General features: G+C 44.3%; 1 long non-coding RNA gene across 1 annotated transcript; it reads left to right on the top strand.

The window, feature by feature from the left end:
* Positions 1–4,234: 4,234 nt before the first annotated feature.
* Positions 4,235–7,080, top strand: LOC132032468 (uncharacterized). Its single transcript, XR_009408450.1, has 3 exons — positions 4,235–4,697; positions 4,787–5,686; positions 5,775–7,080. It is a non-coding gene; the product is annotated as an uncharacterized LOC132032468 (long non-coding RNA).
* Positions 7,081–8,034: the final 954 nt, after the last annotated feature.

The raw sequence follows: 8,034 nt of genomic DNA, 5'->3' as shown, positions 1-8,034 counted from the left end.
AATAAAGTGCTCTATAAATTATCCCCTGTATTTTCCAGTGAAATCAGATTTAACCAAAAAATTAGTTAGAAATTTGTTTTTACAGGGTTTAAAGACAAGTGGGACGTATCCAACCCCGAGAATTCTTTTTATGAGCCTGGTTCGGAGTAGTTTAGACCGTGATAGAGTTCAGCAAGCAACCAAGATAATATGATAAGATTCAAGTAGCTAAAATGATAAGAAAGTGATGATTCTGTGTATATTCCTTAGAGAAAATTATTAATGGGGTTACAAATGGTGAGAGCAAGAGGATGAATGAATCTGTCTCTTCCTTCTGCCCTAAGCTATCTTATATAAGCCAAAACAAGGTTTTTCAACCCTAACGTTCGGGTGATGTGATATGACTATGGCGTAACGTGCTTCCCTGCTGTGGCATAGTAATCGAGGTCTGTAGATGTGACCTAAGTTGGTGGGGGTGGAGGCCAGCTGTATAGCACCTTCGGCCTACTACGATCGTCCGGTCACGTCGGCAACCCCGGAGCGTATTTCTCCCCGTACGGATAGCCCCCCCCATTTCTCGGGGCCTTCGCTGGTATGGGTCCGGGAAGTGGAAGAGTCCGTTGTTTGGTCTTATCTTATCTTCGTAGCCTAGTCATTTCTCGGTTGTGTGCTTTCTTTGCTTGACGGTTCACATTCTCGGCACGCTTTTTCCCATTTATTGTGCTCGTCATGCTCGTCGGATGCCGTAGCCAGCGTGGGTTCGCAATGATGAAGAGCTTAAGCCTACCAAAGCGTAATTGACGTGCGTAAAGGGTTATTTCCCCTTGATCCCCCGCCCCGATAAGACTACGTCTATTTCAAATTTTATCATTTTTCAAAACGAGATCCTGCCGAGTTCTCTCTCTTCCGCTAAAAAAAGCTCTCTGTTCGATGTCACGTTCATTCTCAATCCTTCCATCTAAAAACCTTCTTCGATGTCTTCTGCCATCGAACCCGATTTCCAAAGATGTCTTCCCCGACTCTTCCGAGTCACGGAAGGTGCCCGCCGCGCGGGCTTCAAATACGGTCCATAGCGACTCAGACGTCTCAATTCACTCGATTTCAATTGGGGGTTGGCAACCGCCACTGAGCAAGACGTCGAAGAAGAAAGCCCCATCTACTAGCGCTGCCGGTCAACAGGCTAAATCGTTTATCCCCAGGGAGTGGACAAGCGATAGAGACCTTGCCAAAAACTCTCTCATCGCCCCTATTACGCCCTCGCGTTTTATGCGTATTCGAAAATTGGAAATAACCTTGGTTTGAGAGGAAAAAAGATCATGTTTGGATTTTTCTTAAAATGTGTGTGTGTCGTCGGCTATGGAAGTTTGAATGTGGAAACACTAGAGGGCTAAGGACAAACTTGGAATTTTGGAAATTGGTTTCGGAAATTGCAAAATGTGATCCATGGGAAATTGGGCTCAAAATGCTAAAAGAAATTAAGGCCCCGGGAAAAAGGGGTGGCACGTCCACATCATGGTTGGCCCAAGCCCTTGAAAGTGGTCATGTGATCATGCGTATGATCACTTAATTATTTAAGGAACAAGGAGGCTTCGAAAATTCAAGAAAGCAAAGAAAAATTGAAGACCTCCACAAAAAAATGCCTCGGCCGAAAGGAGAAAAAGGAGGAAAAAGAGATTTCCAAGTCTCTTAATCTTGCTTCAAAATTGTTTTCTTGTGCCATTTATACTAATTCAAGGTTCTATGACGTGACGCAATTATTTCGGAAGATAACCGTTGGTTTCGTCGTTTGGATGAATTGGTGAAGTGAAGAAACTTGAGGAAAAAGGTAAGAATTGATCCTTTGTTGTTATGTTATGAAGGTTTATTTGTGTTGTAGTGTATGAAATTGAGTGAAATATATGAAACTATAGAAGTTGGCAAAGTGGATAGGAGGGTGTGCATGTAGCTAGATGTGTATGCATGGTTATGTAGGCAAGGTGTGTTGAATTTTTTGTTGTATTCTAGTTATGAATGTTATGGAATTTGTATTGGAAATGAGAGTAGAACAAAAATTGGATGAAGTTGGGAAATGGTATGTTGGCCGTGTGGTATGGTGTTGTAGGACGGAAGTGAATTAAGTTTGTTTAGTATGTTAATTATGTTATTGTGATCCTTGCAATGTAAATGGAAGTAAAATGATGAAAGTTAGCATTGAAATGGAATGTAGAGAATTATGTCGTATTAATGTGATTTTATGATATTAAGATAATGAAGTTGTTAAGGTGTGAATTATGATGATTGTTGATGAATTTGGAAGATGGAAATATGTTATGAATATGTTTGTCGAAGAATGGAAGTTTTGGACGAGTTATGGTTTCGGTGGAAAATTTGTGTATTTTGCGAGTAATGTGTGAAATCATACGAAATGTCTCCAAATGATGGTGGAATGATCTTGGTAAGTAAATGAGTATGTAAACATTAATGTTGGTTTGAAATGTGAAGTAGTTTGGAAGTGTGGCCTTATGTCGAAAAAAAGACTATTTGTGATTAGTATGCGATTCTTGTTGTGAATTAATGTTGTTGGTTTGGTTGTTGTCGACAATTAAGCCGAGTTAAATTCTCGGGGCGGCATATTTATAGGGAAGTCTTCATAGAAATTTCGGTAGCCAAATAGAAACCAAAGATTGAAATGTCAACTTGCATGAATAGTAAGCGAAGAATGACCATTTGCAGATTTTCGACGAAACAGGACCGGAGTTTCGACGGAGCTTAACAAGAGAAAGGTATGTAAAACTTTTCATTTCCTTTTCATGGCACGACATAGGTGTACTAGCCCGAATTCGGCCACTTGAGCCGCTCTTATCTCTCGAAATCGCATCTAAAATTGAGTCTTTTTCATTTTCAATGCAATTGAACCATAATGCACGTTTTTGGATATAAGTGCGCCTAAACCTTCATACCTTTCGCAAATGATTTTGAATCGCTCTAAAACCTTTCTGATAACTTTACGGAGTTTAATGTTTATGATTTACTGTCCGCGCCTCGGCTTGATCGAGGTGGGTTCACTATTTCCGATTTTACCCTTTTGTGTTTATAACTTGTCTTCGAGCGGTTTTAAAGGAAACGTTTTAACTACTCCTCTATTTATTACTTAAAAAGTGTTTTACATATTCCGTTAAGTCCTATGATGCGTTTTGATATGTACCACGAATCCGAATGTTCTGTTCCGACATAATCCCCGTGATGTACGAAAGGTACGTACTATGACTCGTCGATTTCATTGATTTGATTCGTTATACGATATGCCTCGTTGAGTCTGCGGAAATATATATGTCATTTTAATGCATTAGTTTCTCATTTCTACTGCTCGTGGATGCCTCGTGTTTCCCAGCGAGCCGGGCCGGGATATATTCTCAAACGTATGTCTGCATTGTTCGCCGCGCCCGGTGTGAGGGGGCGAGGTATATACGTGCATGGGTTGTGGTGTATGATGTGCCGTGTACGCTTATGCGACATGCGATTATGTTACGATATGGCCATTTGGTATGTTATGATTTGTTTCGGAGATATTCCTACTACGAAGTATGATGTGTTATGGCGCGCGGAGAAGGGCGCCTGCGATACTGACCAGGTCCCATAGCGGGGCCGGCTTTGGCATATATTTTTGCTGCATGCATTACTTATGATTTCGGTATGCGTTTTTAATTACCTATGCATCTCGGTTGTTTTCCGCGCGTTACATTCGATTTTAATGTTATTTATTACGGTCTACTCGCTACGTATTCGGTACATTTCCGTGACCCCCGCTTTTCTTCGATTGCGTTTCGTGCCACGCGGTACGACGTTCGATTTATTTGATCCGTTCGCCTAGGTTGTACGCTCGGTACATTTGAACGCTCCTTTGTTCGGAGCCCATGATTTGGTATAGACTTTTATGCCATATGTACGTATTGATTACGGGTACGACGGGCCTGTCCGTCGTATGATTATGTTTGGTTGCAACGGTACGCGAGACATGCGGTGTGGGTTACGTATATGTTTCGTGAGATTTGCGTACGTTTAGAGTTTATCTATGTTTGTGACGGCCTTATCGGCCTTCGTGCGGCATGCCCACTCGTCCTTGTTAAATTATGATTTCAGTTTATCTTTAATATTTTGCTAATTCAGGGTAAGGTACGTATGAGTGCCCAACTAGGGCACGTGTCGCGGCCTACGGAGTTGGGTCGTGACACTAACAATGACGAGGAGCGGCGATGAGCTTATTCGAGCCCTGTACGCAACGGCAGTCTTGGCCAGGTCAAAGAGGATTTGGGATGGAAAGGCATTAAAGTTCTTATCCTGGCGAGAGAGAGGACATCACCTCTCACAGGCCGGGCTACTCTTTTGTCTACACCTACCATTTCTCTCTTAAGGTGAGTGACAGGATCGAGCTGGTCATCCTGGAATTTTGCAGACGGTATGACATATGTTTGGCCCAGGTCTGGCCAGCTGTTTGGAGGACCGTGGCGTGCCTCCGATACCTCTCCTCCCACGTAAAAGAGGATTTCATGCTTTCTCACCTCATCCACCTTTACTCCTCGACAGGATCTTCCGATTGTCTCGGCGCGACCAGAATGCTTTGGTCACAAGTATTGATGATGACTCCGATCGGAGATGGACGGAGAGGTATGCCATCTTCTCGATCGCGGATCTAGTCAAGCCGCCAGAGACTCCTATTCCCGAACGATGGAACCCAAATCGTGAGTCTTAACTTTCTATTTGTACCTTTTTCGGTCATCATACTTCTGAACTCATTTTTTAACTTTTTCTATTCATCATATTTTTGCAGCCGTGGCATGGAGACCGGAGCCGGTAGGGGACCTGACTAGATGGGTCCAGAAGATAGTGGATTCCTCTTCTCTTGCTCTTCGAATGTGGAAGGAAATTTCCACCAAAAATAACCGGAAGGGAAAAATTCAGGGTTTGCCCAAGGGGTCCGCAGTTCGTCCCGTGGCGGATGTGTTTGAAGATCTTGCGATGGATATACAACATTTCTTGCAGGCCACATCTGTGCTTGGCTGGGGTCAAGAAAGGGTATCCCAGGTCCGAACTAAGAGGACGTCAGCCTGTCCGACCCCTCCGGCAAAGAGAACCAGGCAGAGTGCCTCGGGTCGAGTCAATCGGAGTTTGACCTTGGTGACGTCGATAACTCCTTAAGAGGCGATTAACTTAGAGGCTGATGTGAGCGAGGATGAGGCCGACTCGGCCCAGGAGCTAATCCGTAGGGGAAAGCCCCCTAAGAAATTTCCAATGATGCCCTTTACAAAGAAATGGAGCTTGCTTTGATACTCGACTCTCCCTGTCGTCCCTTGTTTATTCCGTCCAGTGTTGGGGCCAGCACTCCGGGCCTGGCGCCTGGCTATTCTGTTCCTTCTTCTTCTCGGGCGACTCCTATGCTGGCTCCGCAAAGACGAACCGTCCCCGTTAGGGCCCGAACATTGTCAGGAGTTCAGATAATCCCTGGGAGGCTCGCAAAAGAGGCATGGTTAATACTTTTTCGGCTCCCATTCGCAAACCATCATCTATCAGGCAGGCCACTTTATTCGTTCCTCAGGAGTGCAATCTTCTATCTTTGCCGGTGGGAGTTGCCAATTACTTGAGGCCATTGGCCTCAGATAGAGACTGGGAAAAGATGAGTGTCGTATCTGCAGATTGTCTCTTCAAGGCCAGAGCTCATGCAGCTGCGTAGGTACTTATTTTTTATTTTTATTCTTTTCCATATCTAGCCTAGACCACGCGTCAGTTTCTTATATCAGAATACTTCTTTCATTTTTTAGGCCCAACTCTTAACGACAGAGGGTATCAAACGCAAATTCACCGAGGAGAGGGAAAAATGGGAAGAATACCATAAGTTGGAAGAACGCCTCCCTGCTTTAGAGGTAAACCTGGTGTCCCTAGAGAAGTTGCAGGAGAAGCTGGCCATATCGGAGCAGGATAGGAAGATTCACAGCGAGGAGGCTGCTAAATTCCATTCTGATCTCGCAAAGCTGCGAAAAAAGTGGGAGGCTCATCAAGAACATTATGCTACTATTCTACAGAGGGAGACTGGCCTAACTGAAAGGGTCCGGGTTTTGGAGGCTGAGTTGGAGGCGTACAAAAAAGAGAAGTCGGCTATGGACGAAGCCCAAACTTTCTTTGAGGAGAGGCTTCAGGCCCAGATGGCCCGGAACAAGGAGTAAGTTGAGGCCAATCAGCGCCTTTTTTATACCAATGCCTCTCTCCGGAGCAAGGTCGAGGAAAGCTGGCTGAGCTACTCCAGTATTGATGCCCGTATGCAAGCTCTGAAGAAACAATTTGCTCTGGAAAAAGCCCACGCGATGTACTGGGCCAGCAGGATTGCTCTTGAAGAGGCTCTGGATGGGATTGTTGATATCAATGCCTAGATTGCTGCAGCATTGACCGTGAAGGAAAGGACAACCAAGACTTTGCCTGTCCAGCAGCCGGTTGATAATCCTGTCTCGTCCTCCGAAGGCGAGGGATGGTCTTCGGAGGAGGGATGAAGAGGAGGTCCCTGAGGGAGGGCGAGGAGCAAGTCCCTGCAGATAGTGAGGGAACTGGACCTGAGAAATCCATTATCGAAGAAATCCCTTGTGGGACTTTTCCCATCCCTCCAGAATCTGAAGTTCCTGCCTCTCCCGTGGTTGATGGATCCGGGCCTCCAATCAATACTGCTGACTCCTGACTTTGTTGTGTTTTTAGTGCCATGCTTTTCTAGTTGGGATCTTTTTTTGATGGCTTTCTGAACATCCTAATAATGGTTTTTCTCCCTTTTTAGGTGGTGCCCTCGTTTTTGGGCCATGTAAAGTAACTATGCTATTTGCACGTACCTGTTTACTCTTCCTTTTGCATGTTTTTCCATTTTCTAGAATGATAGTGCGTTGTTTATAAAGCTTTTTGTAACAAAGCCTTTATTGCCTTCCACTATTACTTTGTTGATATTTGCTGTGGACCGGATGTAAGGTTATCTGATCTTTTGAGGGGGACCTTTTTTACCATGGAGATTTATTCGCCCTAAGATCCCTTTGTCAAAATTTTGCTCCATTTTTGTTTTGGACGCATGTGTTTTAGGAACCGTGATTGCTTTATTTCCTTATATTCTTGTTTCAATAGTTTGTATAATCACTTTACCCAATTCGGGAATATTACTTCCGGCCGTGTATTTTATAACCAGGAATTATTCATCTGGTTCATAATAAAGGAGGGGCTCTCTTTGTTCGATGCTAAAAAGGAGGACGTCTAGACCTCATCGTATTTGGCATAAGGTTTATGGTTCCTTCACGCTCTGAGGCCCGTAGCCGGTGTCGTATGTTCGAGGCGAATGTTTATGGGTCCGGGAGGACACGTTCCTATCAACAGATTTTAGGGCATGTCAGTTGTGGCTTGACATTTTTTATTCACAAAAGGTGGGGCATAGAGCCCAAGTTCATTTACATAATGATCAAGAGGAAATAAAAATCAATAGCTCCTAGGTGTTATGGAAAGAGCTTCCGGTTGCTGATGCGGGTCTTGGTTGGGTTGATCGGGCTTTACAAAATGTAATACGCTTTACGGTTGTTACCTCTTTAAAAACCTTGCACGTAAAACCCTTCTTTTGGGGGAGAAAAACACGGCCAAGGAAAAAAGTGCAACAAGTATTTTTTGATTTTTGTCCACTTCTATTGAGGTCGGTCATCCTTCTACCTAGTCCAGTCCTGCAACCTAAGCATTAATGAAAAATAATTGAAGAGATGGGTTAGAGATTCATACCTGTGTCTTTAAAGATCGCACGGTGGGAGCGAAGTCGTCCAAGAATCCCGGCAATCCCTCCGCATATATTGACGGGCGATGTTGATATGCTAGATCCTACTCACTTATCTCGCGCTCATTTAGATAGCCGATTGGTGAGGTTCTCTCCTTGTAACGCTACTTGCAACGACGCCGTCGTAACCACTGTTATCGAATGGAACTGGAAATATAGGCGAAGCTTTCTGGCGGCCATAACCAAGGCCAGGGCCAGTTTTTCTAGAGCTGGATATCTAGATTCTACCCCCGTCATCA

The sequence above is a fragment of the Lycium ferocissimum genome, chromosome 10 (assembly GCF_029784015.1).
Source record: "Lycium ferocissimum isolate CSIRO_LF1 chromosome 10, AGI_CSIRO_Lferr_CH_V1, whole genome shotgun sequence".
Lineage (NCBI taxonomy): Eukaryota > Viridiplantae > Streptophyta > Magnoliopsida > Solanales > Solanaceae > Lycium > Lycium ferocissimum.
The sequence above is the reverse complement of the archived record's forward strand: the minus strand, read 5'-3'. Positions and strand labels throughout refer to the sequence as shown.